This window comes from Ursus arctos, unplaced genomic scaffold (genome assembly GCF_023065955.2).
Source record: "Ursus arctos isolate Adak ecotype North America unplaced genomic scaffold, UrsArc2.0 scaffold_22, whole genome shotgun sequence".
Lineage (NCBI taxonomy): Eukaryota > Metazoa > Chordata > Mammalia > Carnivora > Ursidae > Ursus > Ursus arctos.
In genome coordinates, this window is record NW_026622897.1 from 20,767,896 (window position 1) to 20,789,455 (window position 21,560).

At 50.6% G+C, this 21,560-nt stretch overlaps 1 long non-coding RNA gene across 1 annotated transcript; it reads right to left on the bottom strand.

The window, feature by feature from the left end:
- Positions 1-635: 635 nt before the first annotated feature.
- LOC130544560 (uncharacterized) lies at positions 636-11,269 on the bottom strand. Its single transcript, XR_008960940.1, has 3 exons — positions 11,141-11,269; positions 1,211-1,368; positions 636-927 (listed from the first exon to the last, which is right to left on the bottom strand). It is a non-coding gene; the product is annotated as an uncharacterized LOC130544560 (long non-coding RNA).
- Between the last annotated feature and the right edge of the window lie 10,291 nt (positions 11,270-21,560).

Below are 21,560 nucleotides of genomic sequence, written 5' to 3' on the forward strand. Positions count from 1 at the left end.
GATGCCTCTCGGGTAGCCTCCCATCTGGATTCTCTTGTCCAGACTCCTCCCTCTACATTTTCAGCACCACGGGTCCTCTTCAAAGGTCCAACATTGCTCGCACCCTTTGTGCCGGATGTCCTAGAATTTAGGTAATAGATGTCCTTGATGGTGTCTGGCTCTTCTTTGTCAGGAATTGGACCAAGTAAGTCAGCAAACACTTATCGAGTGAATGCCAACTGTATCTACATGCTAGAGACAGTGGGGCTAGCAAAAAATATGAACAGTCCCTCCTGTGAGTGGGGACATAGATAATTGGGGGATGTGTGTTCTCTTGTCCTTTACTGTCCCACTGCCAATTGTCAATTCCTAGGTGTTACACCCCATGCTAGGAGTGTCCAGATGACCACATTTTCCAGGACAGTTGAGAAGTTCAGCTAGGACAAGCCTCCCTCAGACAGGTACTCCCAGGCTAAGATGTATACTTCTGCAGATGATAACAGGCAGTCATTATAGTCATTAGAATCTGAGAATATACTCCATTGTCTGGGAAGAAAATCCTTTTTGACAGAATGACACAGCATCAGGAAGGACTTAGAAGAGAGATGTATTACTTATCTACTGCTGTATAACAAATTAATACAACCTTAGTGGTTTAAAGCAACAAACATTTATTATCTCATGGTTGCTGTGGGTCAGGAATTTAGGCAGAGCTTAGTTGGGTCCTCTGGTTCAGGGTTTCTCACAAAGCTGCAATCAAGTTGTTGATCTGGGTTAGGGTCTCATCTGAAGCTCCACTGGGGAAGGATTCACTTCTGAAAACAATTGTTGGCAGGGTTCAGTTCCTTGCAGGCTGTGGGTCAGAGGCAGCCCTCAGTTCTGTGTCATGTGAGTCTCCTCAAAATGGCTGCTGGCATCCATGCAAGCCAAGAAGGCAGTAGAGGGAAGCTAGCAAGAGGGAAGTTATATTCTATGTAATGTAAGCAGGCAAGTGACATCCCATCACCTTTGCTTTCTTTTTGCTAGAAGTTAAGTCACAGTTTCCACCCACACTCAAGGGAGGGGACTACACAAGGAGGTGGATACCAAAAGACAGAGATCATTGGGAGTCATCTTCAGATCTGCCCATCACAAGAGAAGAGGCAGAAAGAGAACACCACCCACTGAGCCTTCTGCAGAATCAGCCCTGGCAAGCAACGTGAAAACAAGTGTCAGAGCAGGATCAGCTTACTCCAAAAGGTGGATATGCCAGACATGAGGGCTAGACTGGTGGCATCTCAGGACGAAGTGGCACCACACCCCACACACTGATGGTAGGCAGAGCTAGCGTTGGTAGAGGCATGACCAGAGGCAGGCAGGCAGCGGGTGATTGTGTGCTTTCTTTCTTTCCTGAAAGAAAGGGCAGGATTTAGTCACCATTCCAAGCAAATAGAGGAAGCTATCACATAAAAACTCAAGAAGGAATGTTGCACACACCCCCACCCCAACCAGGTCATTCATTGCCTTTTTCTGGGAAGAGCCCTCCTGCCATCCCCCAACCAAGGAATCAGCTGCACTTACAGCCACTACAGAGTTGAGATCGGAAACTATCTTGTGGGGTACAGGCAGGGGGTTCTAGGCATAACTGGCTTTTTCCCCAGAATTCAGGGTGTCCTTCAGAAACACCCTCATTCCTTGCTTTCAAGTTCCTCTCCCTAAGTAGCTTCAGTGATCACGAAGCTGTAACACACTCTCTCTCCCCTCTCATGAATACAGCATGAAGCTGTGGTTGAAACTCACAGGTTCAGGAGCTCACAAATGTTAGCAAGTGTTAAGACGGGCTTCCCTCTGTCCTCTAAGTAGGGCAACTACTTAGTAAATGTGGCTTAGGCTGCCTTGGACCAGAAGAGGGCTGAAATTCACAGGGAGACACCATATGGGCTACTTGCAGCCCTTCCCAAGTTCCATCTTGACCTAGAGGCCACCATAGAGGCCAAGTTCAGCTAAGACTACAACTAATCACTTGCCCTTCATCTTTAGAAGGGTCTTGAAGGGATATCATACCTGCTTTGGCAGGATTGTTAAGGGGCAATGCCACCTAGGAGAGAAGAATCAGCTCTTTACTTTGAAAGAAGATCCCTTCCCAAAGATGAGCTCTTCCCTTCCTTCCCATCTCCTCTGAGTTCTCAGTCCAGCCCCCACCTTGTCCTCCTCCATATTCCAAGCCTGAGTGTGGAGCGGCCTACTGGATCAGCCAGACAAGTAATAATCATTGCATCAGAGACAGATGGGTGGTCACAAGAAAGTCCCCCAGAAGAGTTATCCAGACAGATAAAGATCAGAAAACTAGAAAATAATAATACTACCCAGCATTGATTGAAACATTTACTTTATTCAAGGTATGATCCAAGTGCTTTATAGACCCTTTTGTTAATCCTCACAACTAGCAGTGAAGAAGTTAATCACATTATCTTCATTTTACAGATCAGGAAACTGAGGCTCAGGGAGATTAAGGGGCTTGGCCAAGGCCCATAGCTAATAGAAAGGTGGTGAGGGGTGCCTGGGTGGCTCAGTCATTAGGCGTCTGCCTTCGGCTCAGGGCGTGGTCCCAGGGTCCTCCCAGCAGAGCAGGGAGCCTGCTTCTTCCTCTCCCACTCCCCCTGCTTGTGTTCCCTCTCTCACTGGCTGTCTTTCTCTCTCTCTGTCAAATAAATAAATAAAATCTTTAAAAAGAAAGAAAGAGAAAGAAAGAAAGAAAGAAAGAAAGAAAGAAAGAAAGAAAGAAAGAAAGAAAGAAAGAAAGAAAGAAAGAAAGGTGGTGAGACCAGTACTGGACCCAGTGTCCATTTTCAACCTTTCATCTCTGTACAGACCTCCTCAGACAGAGACAGGGGAGTTCCAGATCCCTTTCTTAGAGACAAGCAAGGAACCTGGTAGGCATCCTTGTATCTCCCCTTCTCAATCCACCACAAGTCCAGAGGTCCAGAAGGTTTCAGCTCCCCCGCTATACTGTAAGCTGTATTTGAAAAATTCACAGCAAGTGATGAAAATAATCTTATTAATTGACTGATGGAAGTGGGTGAAGGGGAGGAGGAATAAGAGAAGGTAGATAGAGGAATCTTGGCCCAAAGAATCCCCAGGACTCACCTCCAGACTTCATGAACCAGATGCCTCTGCCTGAACTGTTTACCTCTCCTTGCCTCTCTGAACTAAGTGCAACCCTCTTGTTCATAAAAGAGTTGTTTCAGCGCACTGATGGTCCCCCTGAGCCCAGAACAATCCCAACACATTGGAGAAGCTTAAAAAAAAAAAAAAAGCAGAAGATTGCCTGATCTCATGCTTGACTATTCAAGACAACATAAAAGGACATTCTATTGTTGAGAGGGGGGTACAAAGGAATTAAAAGTGGAAGGGACCGGGTTTCTAAGGATATGAACATAAAATCCCAAGGAGTGGACGTGACAGAGAAAGCAGAGATCTTTCCATTTCATCAAACACAGGGTTCTGCACCTGATAATAAGTGCTCATAAAATGTGTTCCACGTCTTACTCTATCATCTGGTTTACTCCTCACAGCATATTCTTTGAGACAGGAGTTGGAGAGATGCTCACCTTACAAATTTTTAGAAAAGAGAGAACTAGGACTCTGAGACTTGGGTGACCTGGCCAAGGTCACATGCTAATCAATGACTCCACATTCCTTGCTCAGGAGTGGGGGACATGGGCAGAGGAGAGGAAAAGGGAGACATAGAGAGGAAGGGAGCTTTTCAACAAATAGTGCTGGGGCAGCTGGATGTCCACACATGAAGGAATGAAGTTGGATCTCTACCTCACACCATATACAAAAATTAATTCAAAAAGGATCAAAGACCTAGCTCTTTTTTTTTTTTTAGATTTTATTTATTTATTTATTTACTTGAGAGAGAGTGAGCTAGAGAAAAAGAGAGAGAGAGAGAGCATGAGCGGGGTGAGGGGCAGACAGAGAAGCAAACTCCCCACTGAGCAGGGAGCCCAATGCAGGGCTCAGTCCCAGGACCCTGAGATCATGACCTGAGCCAAAGGCAGATGCTTAACAGGCTGAACCACGGGGGGGGGGGGGGGGGGGGGGCCAAAATGGATCAAGACTTAAATATAAGAGTTAAAAATAGAAAACTCTTAGAAGAAAACATGGGCATAAATCTTTGTGATCTTGGGTTAGATAATGATTTCTTAGATATGACACCAAAAGCACAAGCAACAAAAAGGAGAATAGATAAATTGGGTGTCATCAAAATAAAAAACTTGCACTTCAAAGGACACTGTCAAGAAAGTGAAGACAACCCACAGAATGGGATAATATTTTTGCAAATCATTTATCTGATAAAGAACTTTCACATTAAAAAAAATTTACAACTCAGTAATAAAATGACAATCCACTTAAAAAATGAGCAAAGGATTTGGACAGACATTTTTCCAAAGAGGACATACAGTGGCTAATAAGCACATGATAAGATTCTCAGCAGCGGTAGCACTCGTAAAAATTCACATCAAAACCACAATGAGATACGACTTCACATTCACTAGGCTATCTGGAATCAAAAAAGACCAATAATTACAAATGTTGCCAGGGATGTGGAGAAATTGAAACCCTCCTACACTCCTGGCGTATTATACAACGGTGCAACCTCTTTGGGAAAGAGTCTGGCGATTCCTCAAAGGTAACACATAGAGTTATCATGTGACCAGCAACTCCACTCCTAGATACAGACCCAAGAGAAATGGAGACGTATGTCCACCCAAAAACATTTACACAGATGTTCAAAGAGCCAGTACGCCTAAAAGTCAGGAAGTGGAAACAACCCAAATGTCCATTCACCAATGAACGAATAAACAAAATTTGGTATATCCATATAATGGAATATTATTCGGCAACAAAAGGAAATCAAGTATTATTACATGCTACAGCAGAATGAGCCTTGAAAACTTTATACTAAGTGACAGAAGTCAGTTAAAAAGGACCACATCCAGGGGTGCCTGGGTGGCACAGGGGTTAAGCGTCTGCCTTTGGCTCAGGGCATGATCCCGGCGTTATGGGATCGAGCCCCACATCAGGCTCCTCTGCTATGAGCCTGCTTCTTCCTCTCCCATTCCCCCTGCTTGTGTTCCCTCTCTCGCTGGCTGTCTCTATCTCTGTCGAATAAATAAATAAAATCTTTAAAAAAAAAAAAAGGACCACATCCTGTACAATTCCATTTATATGAATGGAGTTCATTGGTCCAAAATGGACCAATCTTTAGAAACAGAACATAGATTAAATTAGTGGTTGGGCTGGGTTGAAAGGGGGTTTTGAGGGTGATAACTTAGAGTTGAGGGCGTTCTTTTCGGAGTGTTGAAAATGTTCTAAAATTAATTGTGATGGTTGCACAATTCTGTGAATATACAAAAAGCCATTGAATTACACACTTTAATTGGGTGAATTTTATGGTATTATGAATGCTCAATAAAGCTCTGTGAGTGTGTGTTTAAGAGAAGAAGAGGGAAAAGGAAAGGGAGAGAGGGCAGGAGAGAGAAAGGGAGAAACTCATTTCCTAAGATAAGGTGGCGGTGTCGTGAATCCCCTGGAATTGCAAAAGAGTACGTGGGAAAGCATTTGTGCCTTTTCTGAGAAGGCCAGCGGCTTTCATCGGATTCTGCAAAGGGTCTGAACTGCAAAATGCAGTCCTGCTCTTGGGCTGACCTGGAGCGGCAATCACGGGGGGCCGGGGGGGGGGCAACTTCCCTGGCTGCCCCACACCTCTCCTGGGGGGGCCATCCATTTCTAGTCCAGTCTACTTGAGCCCTGCTGGGCGGTGTGGAGTCTGGTTAGCCACAGATCCCCAGAGCACGGGGCACCACAGCCTGGAGCCTGGCTTTGAGCCCTTCCCGCCCCTTTCCCTCTGGGACCCCTGCCCCGTCGTCGCCCCTCCCGCCAGGGCCAGCTTTGGGCTTTGTGGTTAAAGTTCCACATCCTGCAGCTGCCATTTACTCCAGCCTTCAACTGGGAGTCAGAACTCCTGGCTTCCAGCACCCCAAACTCTGAAGGCAGAGTGACCCAAAAGTAGGGGGACCATAGTCCTGGTTTAAGCCTGTTGTCCTGGTGCAATTATTGAGCACCACCTTGCACTCGCAACAGTATCCTGGTTTCTTTTTTTTTTTTTTTAAGATTTTATTTATTTATTCGACAGAGATAGAGACAGCCAGCGAGAGAGGGAACACAAACGGGGAGTGGGAGAGGAAGAAGCAGGCTCATAGCGGAGGAGCCTGATGTGGGGCTCGATCCCATAACGCCGGGATCACGCCCTGAGCCAAAGGCAGACTCTTAATTGCTGTGCCACCCAGGCGCCCCAGTATCCTGGTTTCTAAGAGACATTTCATTGTCCCTTTACCTTAAGGGGGAATGGCTGTGGCTTACTGGGGGTGAGGAGCACCGCAGGGGCCCCCAGGCCATCCCCTGCCTGCAGGAAGGGTTCCTTCCTGTTCTGTTAACATCTCAGCAGGAGGGGATCCATCCACCCTTCCTGGCTGGGGCAGCCCCTCCAACAGTCATGGCCTCACCTCCCACATCAGCTCTCCTCAGCAGAGGGGGGCATCTCCACACAAACCTCTTTGCAGGCAGTGGTGACATTGCCTCTGGCCCCCGTGGAGCCTGCAGCCTCCTTGCTGGTCCCCAGACTGAAAAATGCCAACTGCCTGACATTGTCTTCCTTGGACCCTTCATCGGCTCCCAGCCTTCTCTGCTCCTGGAGATCACAGACCATGTCCTCTCTACTTGATATCGCTAGTGCCTGGCAAATGCAGGTGCTCCACAAATGATTATTTTCCATAATTTTTTTTTTCTTTTAAAGATTTTATTTATTTATTTGAGAGGGAGACAGAGAGCACGAGCCGGGGAGCCGAGGGAGATGCAGGCTCCCCGTTGAACAGGGAGCCCCATGCGGGACTCGATCCCAGGACCCCAGGATCACGAGCCAAGCTGGAGGCAGATGCCTAACGAACGGAGCCACCCAGGTGCCCTTGGAGAGTCATTTTTAAGTGAATGAAACCCTGGAGGAACTAAGCTAAAGCCACCAACTGATGCGTTGCACGTGGACTCCGCAGAGCCCGGGCCCCAGGAATGGGCAGCTCTTGATAAGACCCTTTCCAGGGGCGCCTGGGTGCCTCAGTGGTTAAGAGTCTGACTTCAGCTCAGGGCGTGATCCTGGTGTTCCGGGATCGAGCCCCACATCAGGCTTCTCCGCTGTGAGCCTGCTTCTTCCTCTCCCACTCCCCCTGCTTGTGTTCCCTCTCTCGCTGGCTCTCTCTCTCTGTCAAATAAATAAATAAATAATCTTAAAAAAAAAAAAAGACCCTTTCCAGAAGAGTGCTGAAGCTGGGGGGAGGGGGCAGAAATCCCACTGAAACCGGTCCTCCTGGGTGTAGGCGGCAGGGCAGAGGCAAGGGGGCACTTCCCTCTCTTCCCATAGCCCACCCTTTCCATGCCCAGGACCCTTCCCCAGATCCTTTTCCTTTTTAACTACACCCACTTTCCTGCTCCAAAGAGAAAGGAAAAGACTCTTTTGTCGTCTGAAGGGGCACCGAGCGAGGAAGGGCATGCTTTGTACTTTGTATTGAGAATCCTTACTTTTTTTAAATAGTATTTAGCACCCATTTGACAAGAACTTATTAAGCATTTTCTACAAACCATACTGGGCTAGGCACTGGGGACGCAGTCATGAATAAGACAGACAGACAGGTGTCTCTGCCTGGTGGGGCGACCTTTAACCATGAAGTCCAAAGCTGGCCCAGGGCTAGAGTTAGAATGCACTGAGACAATGATTTCTTGGTCCCTAGATACTGGATACGTCAATGTTAATGGCCACCTTTCCCTAGGCCCATAAGGACGGTGGGATAGTTTCTGTTTAAAAACAGAACGTTTGGAGTCAGACCCATTTTCACATCTCGGTTCTGTGTCCCATTGTTCAAGCTCTTTCATCTTCGCCCCGTTATTCACACTTCGTCGTGTGACATGCGGGTAATGCCTGCTATCTTGCAGGACCGTGTGGTGGGCCTAGTGCGTTAATGGCTGCAAGGCACTCACTCAGTAAGTGGAGCCGGTGGTAGTCTCTGAGAACAGGAGTTTCCTACCACCGGGGAGCCGAAGATTCTGCCTCCCGTTGACATTATCATGGGTTCCAAGACCGTGTTTGCTAAACTTGGCTGTGTCTAAGAATCCCTGTGGGAGCTTTTTAAAAATACTCCCAACCCAAACAGAAACTGCAGGCATGGGGCCTGGGAATGGGCATTTTTAGAACTCTCCAGGTTTGCCATGGACGCCCCTCAGGTCTAGCCTCCTGCTTCTATGTTCCGAAGCTCCCGTTGGGGTGAGCGAAGGCGCAGGGCTCCGGCGAACCCAGCCTGCACGCCTGACGCCAGCCCTGGGACTGAGCCTCCCCCGTCCAACCTTGCCCTCCCCGGGGAGGCTTGCGGTGGGTCCCTACCGAGCCAGGCGAGCCAGGCGGCTGCTCGTACAGCTCCCGTTGAAAGGCAAGACAGACAGGAGAGGTCAAAGTTCACCCAAGCTGCTCTGCCTTCTGTTTCATTTACAAGTGGCAGTCACCTCATTAAACCCCATCCCCCTCGCCCCACAGCCCACCCCACACTCTACCCCACTCTCCTCCCTTCGGCCCTGGCCAGGCGTCCACACAGACGTGTGGTTGAGAACGAGAGGTCCAGAGGCAGACAGGTGGCGTCCTGGAGATGCCCACACACACCCACTTGGGCAAGTCCGGGCCCCCAAACTAGCCCCATGCTAGTGGGGAGATTGTGGTCGCCACGTGTCAAACTCAGGCATTGTTAGAAGCACCTTCGCAGCCGTGACACACCCGTAGTCAGTGCCGATGCCTCAGGCAGAGTCCTGAGGAGGAGGTGGGCGTAGGGAAGGAGGGTCGCACACCCGGGGCCAGATCTCGCAGTGGCCCCGCTTTGCTGTGTGCCCTGGGCTGACTTTCCTCCTCTCTGATCCTCAGTTCCTTCCTCTCTACACGGAGGGTTCCTGAGATGATTGGACAAGTTAGGCCGTAGGGCAGATCCCAGCCTCCCCCCGGCACTCTGCGGAGGCCCAGTAAACACTCTCTCCCGGCAGCCACGGAGGACACAGAGGCAGCTCCAGCCCGGTGAACGGTATGACAGGGTGGCGCAGGGAAGGACCCGGAAGACATGCAGAGGGTTGGCCGGTGTTTCCTGACACAGGGATGGTTGAGCCGAGGCCTGAAGTGAGGGGCTTCAGACAGGTCAAGGGGCCTCAGGGGCGCAGACAGCAGCCGAAGGGGGAGAGGCACGTGGGAGGCCCTGAGTCGGGGAGGGGCCTGGCCCATCTGAGGACCAGGGGAGAGACAGCGGGGTGCCCGTGAGCGAAGGGAACAAGGTGAGGGCCCACAGAGGCGAGCGGGACGCAGGCAGGTCTCCTCCAGGACACGGGAAATGTTCCAGACTATCTGAGAAAGAATGGAAGCTTCTGAGGAAGTGGGGTGATGACGAGGCTAGATGTATCCCATCCTTCTTTCCAGTCTTCCAGCCAGCGTGTGAGCCAGGGCGGGAACCCAGCTTTGAAGTCAGCCCTCCGGATCGTCCCGAGATCCCAGCCTACAGAACCCCCCCTCCCTGTTCCTCCCCCCACTCCCCCACAGCAGAGGACTTTCTCCCTGCAACCTCAGGACTCAGGACAGGGTTGAGGACAGCCTTTAGGTGGGGGGGCGTCAGTATCTCCGCACAGGAGGGGTTCAGGGGAGGCAGCCCTCCTGGAAGGGAGGTTGAGGGACTGATCTGGAAACGCTTGCAGAGCAGCACGTTGGGACTTGGGTTGTTTATATGGGCATGGGAAGGCTGGAGATTATCAGGGGCTAAGGCCCCCCAGCCCCCAGCTCCGGGGTGCCAGGGAGAAGAGTGCCATTCATGCTGTGTTCTCTGGGAAGGGCTTCCCGGGTCTAGGACAGACGAGGTGAGGCAAGCGCCCCTGCCCCGGCTCCTGGGGAAACGGGAGGCTGGAGAGAGGGTGTGGACCAAGCTGCCACCCAGAGGAGGGAAGGGCATTAGCACAGAGGAAAGAGACCCGAGGAGGGAAAATGAGGAGCGGAAAGAGGCAGAGAGCGAGCAGCAGGGGGGAAAGACCCAAGTCTGAAGAGAAAGAGGTACTGCAGAGAAAATAGCAGAGCATGGACACACACAAAGGCTGAAAGAGGGACAGAGGAAGAGAGGGGGATAAAGAGGGACCCCAGCAGAAGGACACCAGGGGCAGACCTGACTCTGCTATGAGAATTCTTGACCCGGATCCTGGGGGTCAGGATAGAGGGCTGTGCCCTTCAGTCAACGCCTTCCTCTCCCGCTTTCCCCACTGGAACCCTGGAGGCAGCTTCAAGACGCCCCCATCCTCCCTGTGAGTTTCCAGGTGCAGACGGAGACTCCCTGGGAAAGGCTGGCTGGGACGCTGGGTCTGTGAGCAGTGCACCCAAAGCCTACCTCAGGGAGCGGGGGAGGCTGTTTGTGGGGTACCAGGAACAAGAGCTCCTGGGAGGTACAAGAAGGACCCTAAGAGCTGCCAAACAGACACTTCCAGGCTCCTTCCAGGCCCACCTGGGACACAGCAGGGCTGATTAGTGTCCTCTGATCCAAGAAGAGCCATGTCCTCAGTCACGAGCTGAGAGCATCACCAAGGGACCTCAACATCCCCCCTTCTCCCCCACCGTCTCCCACATGCTGACCCACAGCAGCCCCTGCCCACCACAAGGGGCCTCCCTGGCCCCTGGCCCCTTGGCTCCCCATCTACAGGTTGGGGTCGAAGCTCCGGGACCCAGCCTACCAGGCCCTCACTTCCTCCCCAGCCCTGCCCCATCCTGCCCCAGGCTCCGCACTCGGGCTACACCAAACTGCTTGAAGACCCAGCCCTAAACCTGCCCTTTTTCCTCCGGAAGCCCTTCCCCCCTGCACCGGCAACCCTGCCACCCAGACTGCACCCGCACTTCCAAGCGGTCTCACAACACCCCGTCTGCATCGCCCACAGCGTCTGAACTGTGGACTCAGGGCAGGGCTGTCGCATGGTGTGCACACCCCCCACGGCCCAGCAGAGCCCGGGCCTAGGAGGTGTCGGGTGGGTGGATGTGGGGAATGACTGATTGTAAGCCACAGCTCACCAGTCGCCCTGGGAACTGGTTCCCACTGCATCTTCGGCTTCCCAGCCAGACGGCCGTATCTCACTCTCCTCATGCCTCTGTCCGGCTTCAGACACTTGTGGACGGGAAGGGGAGTGGTCCCCGGGACCCGCCTGCATTCAGGGCATTCACCCAGAGCTCATGGGCTCCAGGGAGGTTCCAGGTCCACCCAGGGCCTCACCCCTTTCCAGGAACTGCAAGGTCAGAGATGCTCCCTCCCCTTCCCAGCACCCCAAACCCTGGCCTGGAGCCCCTCCAGGCTGATCTCGGGGCAGGCCAGAGGAAAGGGTGGAATTGCAGAGCTGGTAATGAGGGCACGTGTCCATGGAAAATACCGAGGCGGTGTGCAGGCAGAGAGGCACATGGCCTGCTGAGATAGTGCCCACATTCTCCCCGAACGCCAGCACGTCAGGAGACACACTGTCTGTAGCTGCTGCCCGGGGAGGTGGTCCGCCGTGCCTGGCCCCTGGCTACCGTTATCTGGCCTGGTGCCTTTGGAATGAGCGGGGCTGAGGCCCAGGGCCTAGAACCTCGGTCCCCAGGCTTTCCCCCACAGAAACTCAAGCTCAGTAAGGGCTCTGCTTGATTAGCGTGTCGGGCCATAGGGCCCAGGGAGGACTTGGGGACCTGGGCAGTCTGGCCTGAGGTTTTTCTGCCCCTCTCTGGCTGGTGCTCAGCTCCCACAGAGGCTCAGGCTCCTCCCAGAACAGGACCATGCGGAGTTCTGGGGGTCACCCAGCTATCCATCCACAAGGACACCTCCCATCAGTTCACACAGTTCCCAACTGCCCTCTAGCATTTGGCAGGCTGGCTGGCATCTGCCCAGTGAGAAACCGAGAGAGGAGGACAGACGCTGGACCAATGCCAACATCGTCGCTGTCACCAGCTTCACCGTGAAGCTCGTTCCTGTCCTCATCCCCACTGGGACAAGCTCTCCAGAGAAGCTCAGTGCCCGGCCCCCAGCAGGTGCCAGGCAGGGGTGGGGGAGAGACACAGTGTGCCAAGTCCAGGTATGGGGAGACAGGGCAGGACAGAGCCCTTCGACAGGAAGCAGCCCGTGACCAGCACGGGGCAGGTGCCTACAAAGTTTGCTGTGTCCCTACCTGCCCTCCTCCCCCCAGCAGGCCCTGGACCCTACTCTTCCAGACCTATCTTTCCCAGGTGTCCTGAGCCGCCTTGTCAGCAGTTGCTGGGACAGGATACCAGCACTGACAGCTCTTGTCACAGCCCCCCATGCCTTCTTCATGCTGCAGAGGTGAGGACAGCTTAATTTCCTGACCCAGACACAGGGTGGCTTGCCAATAGATGTGGGGCCACCGCTGACCCCCCTGCCCTCCCTCCCTAAATGGTGGGCACAGGGACAAAGCCTCTGGTGTCCCGCATGCCCCAGGTCTCCCCTCTCTGCTCTCTCTCCTCCTCTGCCTCCCCTTACCGTCTCCCTGCAGCAAATAGCAGACATTGGTGGCAGCTAAATTGCCCAGGGATGAGTGATGTTGGGGGCTGTGCTCAGGAGGACTGGGGTAGGGGGTGAAAGCTCAGACAGAGCAACCTCACTCCTCCCATCCCCCGATTTTGGGACAGGGAAAGGATGTGGGGGTTCCCTTAGCCCTGGTATGCTGGGTTTCTGACCCTCAGGTCAGGAACCAAAGAGCCCTGGCTTCACGTGAGCACCTTCAAACGACCCCACACTCCTCGGGGACCTCAGGCCCTTCAGATGCTGCAGAGGCCCTGTTCTCCCACACACCTGCACACTTCCGGCCAGGGGGTCTGGTGGGTTATCTGCCGTGTTCTTCCCTCCCTGCCTTCTGGTCTCTAGCTCCATTTTCGGTGGACAACCTCATCTGGGGAACACCTGCGTTCTGCCCCATCCTCAGGGTGATCTCCTGAGCTGCCATGGAGTCTCCCCACATGGCCTCCTGGGGCTCTGACCACTCAGGCGTTGCCTGGTAGCTCCCCGGTCAAGGCCTCCACACGTCCAGCTTGGACCTCCAATCTCTCTCCGCAGGGGGGAGGGCCCACCTCCTGCTCCCTTGCTACTTCTCTCCCAACTGGAGTAAGGATACCATAGTTGGGGCTGTTCTCACCCCACCCCCGGGGACTTTAGGAAAACCTACCCCGGGCCCAAAGAACCTAACATGAGACCTGCGTCCTCTCTAGAAACCTCATTGGAAATCTAAGACCGCCTCTGAAGTCGGGCAACAATGGTGGGTAAGAAGGTGGGCTCAAATCTCAGCTCCTCACTTCTGGGCCCCGGGCAAGCGGCTTCCCGTGATTTCCTGGTCTCTAAAACACCTACTGAGGGGAACGGTTCTGAGGCTTTAAGAAGGTCACACAGAATACACAGCACGGTTGCCTGGTGCCCTGTAAGGCCTCAGGATAAGCGAGTGACTGGGGCTGTAATGGGAATGGCTGATCACTCACCACCCAACATAGCGGCAGATGCCCCCACCCTTCCAGAAGGCTCTGCCTCCAATGCCAGGCAAGACTCCTAAGTTGGATCCAAATATTGAGTTTCTACTCTGCCCTCCCAGAGACACAGAGATTCTCAGGCAGGAACTGTGTGGGGCAAGGGGACAGGGTGTTATTTCTTCTCCCAAATCAGACTTGGGTTCCTGCAACTAGGAGGGGTCTCAGAGATTGTCTTAGTTAGAGACTGAGAGTATAGGCTTTGTCTCATCCTGCCCATTTTACAGGTGAAGACACTGAGCCCAGAGAGAATGTGACACAGCTAAGCACACAGCTTGCTCTCTTCTTGGGGTGGCATCCATCCCCGGGGGAGGGGGGGGGTCTGGGAAGGGACTTCTCTGTCGGTGTCTAGGACACCTGATCCCTGGGGATATTCCAGGGATAGATTCCTCATGAGGCTATTAGTGGGGGCTTTATTTATCTTTTCAAGATTTTATTTATTTGAAAGAGATCACAAGTAGGGGGGAAGGGTAGAGGGAGAAGCAGACTCCCTGCTGAGCAGGGAGCCCAACGCAGGGCTCGATCCCAGGACCCAGAGATTATGACCTGAGATGAAGACAGACGCTTAACTGAGCCACCCAGGCGTCCCTCCTGGGGGCTTTAAATAACCTAATATAAGTAAGAGGTTCCGGGTGGGCATCAAGCATTGAATGTTGCTGTTACTGTTACAAGTAGGTTTCTGAAACTGCCAATAGGAGAAAGGAAAGAAGGATAAGCCTTGGGTTTGATCAGAGCCCATCTGTCTTGCTTTTTTTCCCTCTTTGGCTTTTCTTCCCCAGGCCAGAGAAGTGGGGGAATAGGGGAAATCTGGTTTATAACTCGAGGGGAAAAAAAAAAAAAAGACACAGGGAAACTTCTGGAAAATTCTGTAACTTTAGACAGGAAAAAGGCCAGACTCCAGGGCTGGGCCAGGATGAGCTGGCAGCTTTTCAGGCCTGCCTGGAGGAGGCCCTGGTGTGTGTGTGTGTGTGTGTGTGTGTGTGTGTGTCTGTGTGTCTGTGTGTCTGTGTGTCTGTGTGTCTGTGCACGCACATACACGCACAACTAGGAGGCCTGCAAGGAGCTCAAGGGGGCCAATGGCTCTCTCCTCCTGCCTGTCCTTCCGTCTTCCTCCTCCTTCCTCCTTCCCTGTTCCTCTTCTCTCTCTTTGGGTCAGGAGCCGGTGAGCCCCCTGCGGTGTATGCCTGGAAGACCAGGCCTGGCAGCGCCCGCTGGGAATATAGTGACAGGTAGAGCCCCTCCGGGCCCTGGGACCCCGGACACTCAGGGAAATGCTCTTCTCTGACTTTCCTGCCTGAGGTCATTACCACATGCCCCATAGAATCAACTACAAACCAAGTAGGTGGGTTTAGCCCCCATCCCAGGTGCCCTGCAGTCCCCCCGTGCTCCCCAGAGAGGGCATGTGAGCCGGCCCAGGGCACACTGTGAAAGGAAGGCCAAGGGCCCCATGCAGGACGCAGGTTTGGGACAAGGAGCGTGGAGTAGCCCAGAGGCTTGGGCAGAGACCTGGCCCCACACAAGGGAGAGATGAAAGGGGTGACAAGACAAGCTGGCGTCTTCCCGGGGAAGCCTGAGATGGGAGAAGAGATTGTCCCCAGCAGGCCTCTCCCAGCCCTCACCTCCTGCTCCCTGCCTGACCTCGTGGCTCACATCAAAGTGGGACCTCTTCGCCTTGCTCTCCTGCCTGAATGGGTCCTGGGAGCTGCTGATGGACAGGCAGTCGTCGCTTCCAGAGGGCTGAAGGAAGGCTTGGTGTGCACAGCCTCCGCGGTCAGAGCTGGCTTTTGCTGGCTCTCTGCACAGGGAGGCTGCCGTCCCCACTGTCCCGTTGCCCACCCCCCACCCTCGCAGCTCTCCCTGGACAGTCTCTGCGGGGAAAAGGGGGTGTGCGGTCAGCTCTGATGCTGGGGTTCACAGGCCCACAGATGCAGGCGGGAGGCATAGGCGGGGCGAGGGACCCGGGGACTCCTAAATCAGGGTCAGGAAGGCAGTGGAGGACGAAGGGGTGAGGCCCGTTCTGGAGGAGCTTATCACCCAGGAGGAACCGAGGAGGGAAGAGCTGCAACGTTAAGTCACTCACATGGCTGATGGTCTACAGCATGTCATTGTAACAGAGGCTGCTGAACTTGTTACCTTCCTTTTCCCTCCGTTATTTATCAAATAACATTTCATCAGCCTGTTTTTATTAGTCAGAATCATACATAACTATCAATCAATGCTTCTGATCCACAAAGAGATTGCAACTGTTTACTACACTGAGCCAGAAAAAAATCAGCCAAGACCTAAGAACTAAGCTAAGAACTGAGCGAGCTAAGCCGTGCAGCCACGGGGTGGGTAAATGCGTACTTCCAATAGGTGTTTCAGTAGTTGAGAACAGCTTGACTGTATGTTCCACATTTCTGTAATGAACCTGTAGTGCTTTTATAACTGTTTATGAATCAAATTCTATTTCCAGTTCACCAGGGGAGCCCAAACCATGGTCTCCCTCTACTTACCTCTCTCCACTAGAGAACAGAAGACTCCAGATTTTCTACTTAAAAAAAAGTAGGGGACCGAGATTTACAAGGTTAGGGTAACCAAAGCCAGGGTTATCAGAAGGTTGGAAAAAGACAGCAAAAGACTTCTGGAGGATACTTGATCCTTGATTTAAAACCTGTTTCCACTTTTAGAGGAGCTCAGAGGGAGAGGAATAAAATCTGGGAGACTTCTGCCACCTGGTGGCCAAATCAGAAACTGCAGTTATTTCACTCAACATTAATATTGTAATAAAACTAAATTATAACCTGTGAAATTATCTATATTTGACCTAGCACGACTTCTAAAATAGAAATTTTTAGTTTCATGGGGGAAAGAATAATCTTTTCAACAAATGGTGCTGGGGCAACTGGCTGCCCCCATGCAGATTGGACACTTTTTTAATATCATATACAAAAATTAACTTAAAATGGATCATAGACCTAAATTCTAGAGTTAGGGGCACCTGGGTGGCACAGCGGTTAAACGTCTGCCTTCAGCTCAGGGCGTGATCCCTGCGTTATGGGATCCAGCCCCACATCAGGTTCCTCCGCTATGAGCCTGCTTCTTCCTCTCCCACTCCCCCTGCTTGTGTTCCCTCTCTCACTGGCTGTCTCTATCTCTGTCAAATAAATAAATAAATGATCTTTAAGAAAAAATAAATAAATAAATGCTAGAGTTAAACGAGAAAACTCTTAGAAGAAAATATTGGAGGAAATTTCCATGACTTTGGACTAGATCATGTTTTCTTATACATAAAACTGAAAGCACACCTGACAAAAGGAAAAATGAATTGGATTACATCAAAAAAACTTCTGTGCTGCTGAAATTGAATCAAGAAAATAGAAAGACAACAGAAGGCAAGATGATACTTACAGTAATATATCTGATCAGGGACTGCTATCAAGAATATATAAAGGGGGGGGCGCCTGGGTGGCGCAGTCGTTAAGCGTCTGCCTTCGGCTCAGGGCATGATCCCGGCGTTCTGGGATCGAGCCCCACGTCAGGCTTCTCCGCTGGAGGCCTGCTTCTTCCTCTCCCACTCCCCCTGCTTGTGTTCCCTCTCTCGCTGGCTGTCTCTCTCTCTGTCAAATAAATAAAATAAAATCTTTTTTTTAAAAAAAAAGAATATATAAAGAACTCTTACAATTTAATAAAAAAGGACACATAACCCAATTTTAAAATGGACAACATGTTTGAATAGGTATTTCTTCAAAAAATGTATATAAATGGCTAATAAACACATGAAAAGATGCTCGGTATCATTAGCCATCAGCAAAATGCAAATCAAAACCACGATGATAAAGCCAACATATGGAAACAACCTAAGTGTCTATCGATAGATGAATGGATACAGAAAATGTACCATATACAGACAGTGGAATATCACCCAGTCTTTAAAAAAAAAGAGAAAAATGTTGCCTTTTGCAACAACACGGATGGATGTTCAGGGTATTATGCTAAGGAAATGAATCAGACAGAAAGAGGCAAACACTGCCTCTCACTCACATGTGGACTCCAAAACAAAACAAAACAAAACAAAACAAAACAGCTCATAGATACAGACTGGCCAGGGTTGGGGGTGGGCAAGACAGGTGAAGGGGGCCAAAAGACACCAAACTTCCAGTGATAAAATAAATAAGGCCTGGAGATGTCATGTACAGCATGGTGACTGTAATGAATAAAACCACATATTTGAAAGTTGCTAAGAGAGTAGATCTTAAAAGTTTTCATCACAAAAAAATTTGTCACCGCATATAGTGATGGATATAGTGATCATTTTGCAATATACAGAAAAATTGGATCATTAAGTAATACACCTGAAAATAATATAATGTGATATTTCAATTTTTCTTCAATTTTATTTTTTTAAGATTTTATTTATTTGCGAGAAAGAGTGCAAGCACAAGGAGGGGGAGGAGAAGAGGGAGCAGCACACCCCCCGCTAGCAGGGAGCCCAATGCGGGGCTCGATCCTAGGACACCGAGATCATGACCTGAGCTTCCGAAGGCAGACGCTTAACTGGCTGAGCCCCCCAGGCGTCCCTCTACTTCAATTAAAAAAACAAAAACAAAAACAAACAAACATGAAATCGCTTCCCATCCACAAGGATGGTTATAATCAGAAAGCCAGGTAATAACAAGTGTTGGTGAGACCCTGGAACCCTCATACATTGTGGCCAGGAATGTAAAATGGTGCAATGGCTTTGTATCACAGTCTTGGCAGTTCCACCAGTATTAACCAGAGTTACCCACGACCCAGCAACTTCACTAGGTATGCACATACCTGCCAGGTATGTACCCAAGAAAAATGAAAACGTACATGAATGTTTCATAATAGCCAAAAAGTGAAAAAATCCTTAACTGATAAATGGATAGACAAAACTGGCATATTTATACCATGGAATATTACTCAGTACTAAAAAGAATGAAGTACTGATATATGTTACGACATAGACGAGCCCTGAGAACATTATGTTCAGTGGAAGAAGCCAGGCACAAAAGATCCTATGTCGCATGACTTTCTTTATGGAAGTATCCAAAGTAGGCGAGTCTATAGAGACAGAAAACAGATTAGAGGTTGGCATGGCTGGGTATGAGTGGGAATGAGGAGTGACTGCTAAATGGGCATTAGATTTCTTTTTGTAAGCATGAAAAAGTTCTAAAATTAGGTTAGGTGGTTGTCCGATTCTGTATACATAAAACCATTGAATTATACACTTTAAATGGATGAATATTACAGTATGTGAACTTTATCCCAAAAAAGATGTTTTTCAAGTGGCAAATTTAATCTGTTTCGACCTAGTATATTACATTAATTGGGTTCTTACAATATGTCAGAAACTATTCTGGGAATTTAATACAAATTCATTTAATCCTTGAAATAGCTGTCTAATAGAGGTACTCTTATTAAACCCATTTTGCAGGTGAGTGAATTGAGGTTCAGATAAGTCAAATAAGTTACCCACTGTCCTAGCAAATAAACAGCAGAGTCAGAATGTGAATCCAAAGCCCAGCTGGCTCCAGAGCCTGAGAACTAACCCCTACCCCGTGCTACGGCTACCTCTGGTCGGTAGTCACTTTTGGAGGGTTTACAAGTACAGGGCTTGGGGGCCAGAGACAGAAATTTGAAAGCCTTGGTGCCTGCCCACAAGAAGGTCATAGCCTGGGAGAAATCACATATAATCAGAGGACAGGATTAAGACACTCTGTGGTATGTGCTCAACGGTGAAGACCCGCACGAGCTCATGGTGCTTTGGGAATGCCGGGGTAATGGCCATCCTCTGGTCCTCCCTCTGGATGCATGAAAGTGTAACAGCACTTACGTCGGACTGGGAGGGCTACCCAGAAACCTGTTCCTTCCCCATTTATTGCCAACTGACCTCATCTAATCGGTTGTTCAAACAGACTTCCTGAGAGTCATCTTAGATCCAACCTCTACCCCATATTCGATCCGTTCTACCCGTTGGACTTCTGAGCTACATTTTAAACCTGTCTAGTCCACTCATCTCCAAACCTGTCCCAGCTCATCTGGACTATTACATGGGCCCCTCATGAGTCTCCTTACTCGTATGTTTATCTCCCTACAAAATTTTCTGCCTACAACCATTGAGGAGTGCCAGAGAGTGATCTGGGAACAGGCAAGGAGCACCTCCCCCCCACCCCTCGTGTAAGAGTGGGAATTAGTCGGGGTGAGGGGGTGCTGTTTAAGAGGTGATACGAATGGCAGGGGTTTCTGACTGTCAGTACAAGGGTGGGACGTTTGTGTGTCTGGACGTGCGGGGGGGTGGGGAGTACTGGAAGGCGTTACCTGGGCGTGTAGGCTGTCTGGGCACAGGTCACTGACTGTGATGCATCTACACAGCGAGTGAAAAAGCCCACGAAAGAGCTCCCCCTACCGTGTGATGTTCACCCTTGATGAAAATCCATGCTTACCGCTGCGGACTGAAGCAGATAGGAGTGTGCCAAGTGGGGTGCGAGGGGGAATGTTAACAGAAATATCTCAAGGTCGCTTGCCTTTAAGGACCCTAAGGCCCCTGGGGATGGGGGCATCTGTATAGACCGCCACCAGGGCTGTCACTCACTGGGGGACAGAAAGGTGAAGGGATCTGAAGGGAGCTGGGGGGTGGAGGGAGGAAACAGTGTTGCAAGGAATTTGCCTGGCCTTTGTCCCTGGTCTCTGGGAGGAATCCCGTTTCCAGAGTGATAGAGTGATAGGAGTGGCTTTGTTATTCCGGATGGGGGGATGGGGCCGATAGCCGGGATGGGGGCTGGCCTTGCCAAACGATCACCCATGCGCTTGGAGGTTGGGGCTTTGAGGTGGAGAGAGGAACTGGATTGAGTTTGACCATCTGGCCAGTGAGCTAATCAATCATGCTGAAGGGATGAACCTCAATAAAAACTCAACGTGGAAGCTTGAGTGACCTTCCTGGTTGGTAATACACAACCAGGTGTGAAGAGCGTGCTGTGTCCTGACTCCTGGCGGGGAGGGGGCATGGTAGCTTTAAGTTTGGGGACGTTCTGAGACCTCGCCCTTTCTTCCTTTTGGCTGGTCCTGATTTCTATCCTTTTATTGCTATTAATAAAATGGTAAGTATAGCACTTTCCTGAGTTCTCCGAGTTGTTCCAAGTGAATTACTCACCCTGAGGGGAGAGCGGGAATCCCTGAATTTGTAGCTACTTGGCAATGGGGTTCAGGAAACGCTACTCCAGAATATGGTACCTTGGCATACTGAATATTTTAAGCTGGAGAGTTTGAGAAAATGGCAGAAGCAGGAAGGTCACTTTGGCCTCTTCGCCCCCTCATCCTTCCCTGCAACAGGTCACAACCTCCCTTGAGAGGTCCCCTCTCTATGCCCAAGGAAAGGAGGATCCCCTTTGTCCAAAAACGAGATGCCAAGAAGAATGCTAACAGGCTTCGCTAAGTTTCCCTCAGTGTACAATTACCTCACACTCCTTAATACGCCATATTCCATGACTGTCCACTCCTCATTACACCCAGCAGAAAAATAGTGAGTCTTGGGCACCTGGGTGGCTCAGTCAGTTAAGCATCCTACTCTTGATCTCAGCTCAGGTCTTGATCTCAAGGGTTGTGAGTTCAAGCCCCACATTGGACTCCATGCTGGGTGTAGAGCCTACTTAAAAAAAAAATACACAAGTCTGTTTTTTGGGGGGGGTCTTCTGAAGACCCCCATGCCACATAAAACTTGTATCACATAAATTTGTATGTGTATCGCCTGTTATTCTATCAGTTTAATTTTTAGACCCAGTGAGGAACTTAAGAGGGTTTGAAAAAGGACTTCAGCTATCCCCATGTCAACCCGTCTGTACTTCTTGATTCTTTGCACCTTATCTCTTAACTCAGACAAAGGACCCTGCGGGCAAAGAATCCCCTGGTGGGAACCAAGACTACCCCCTCAAGG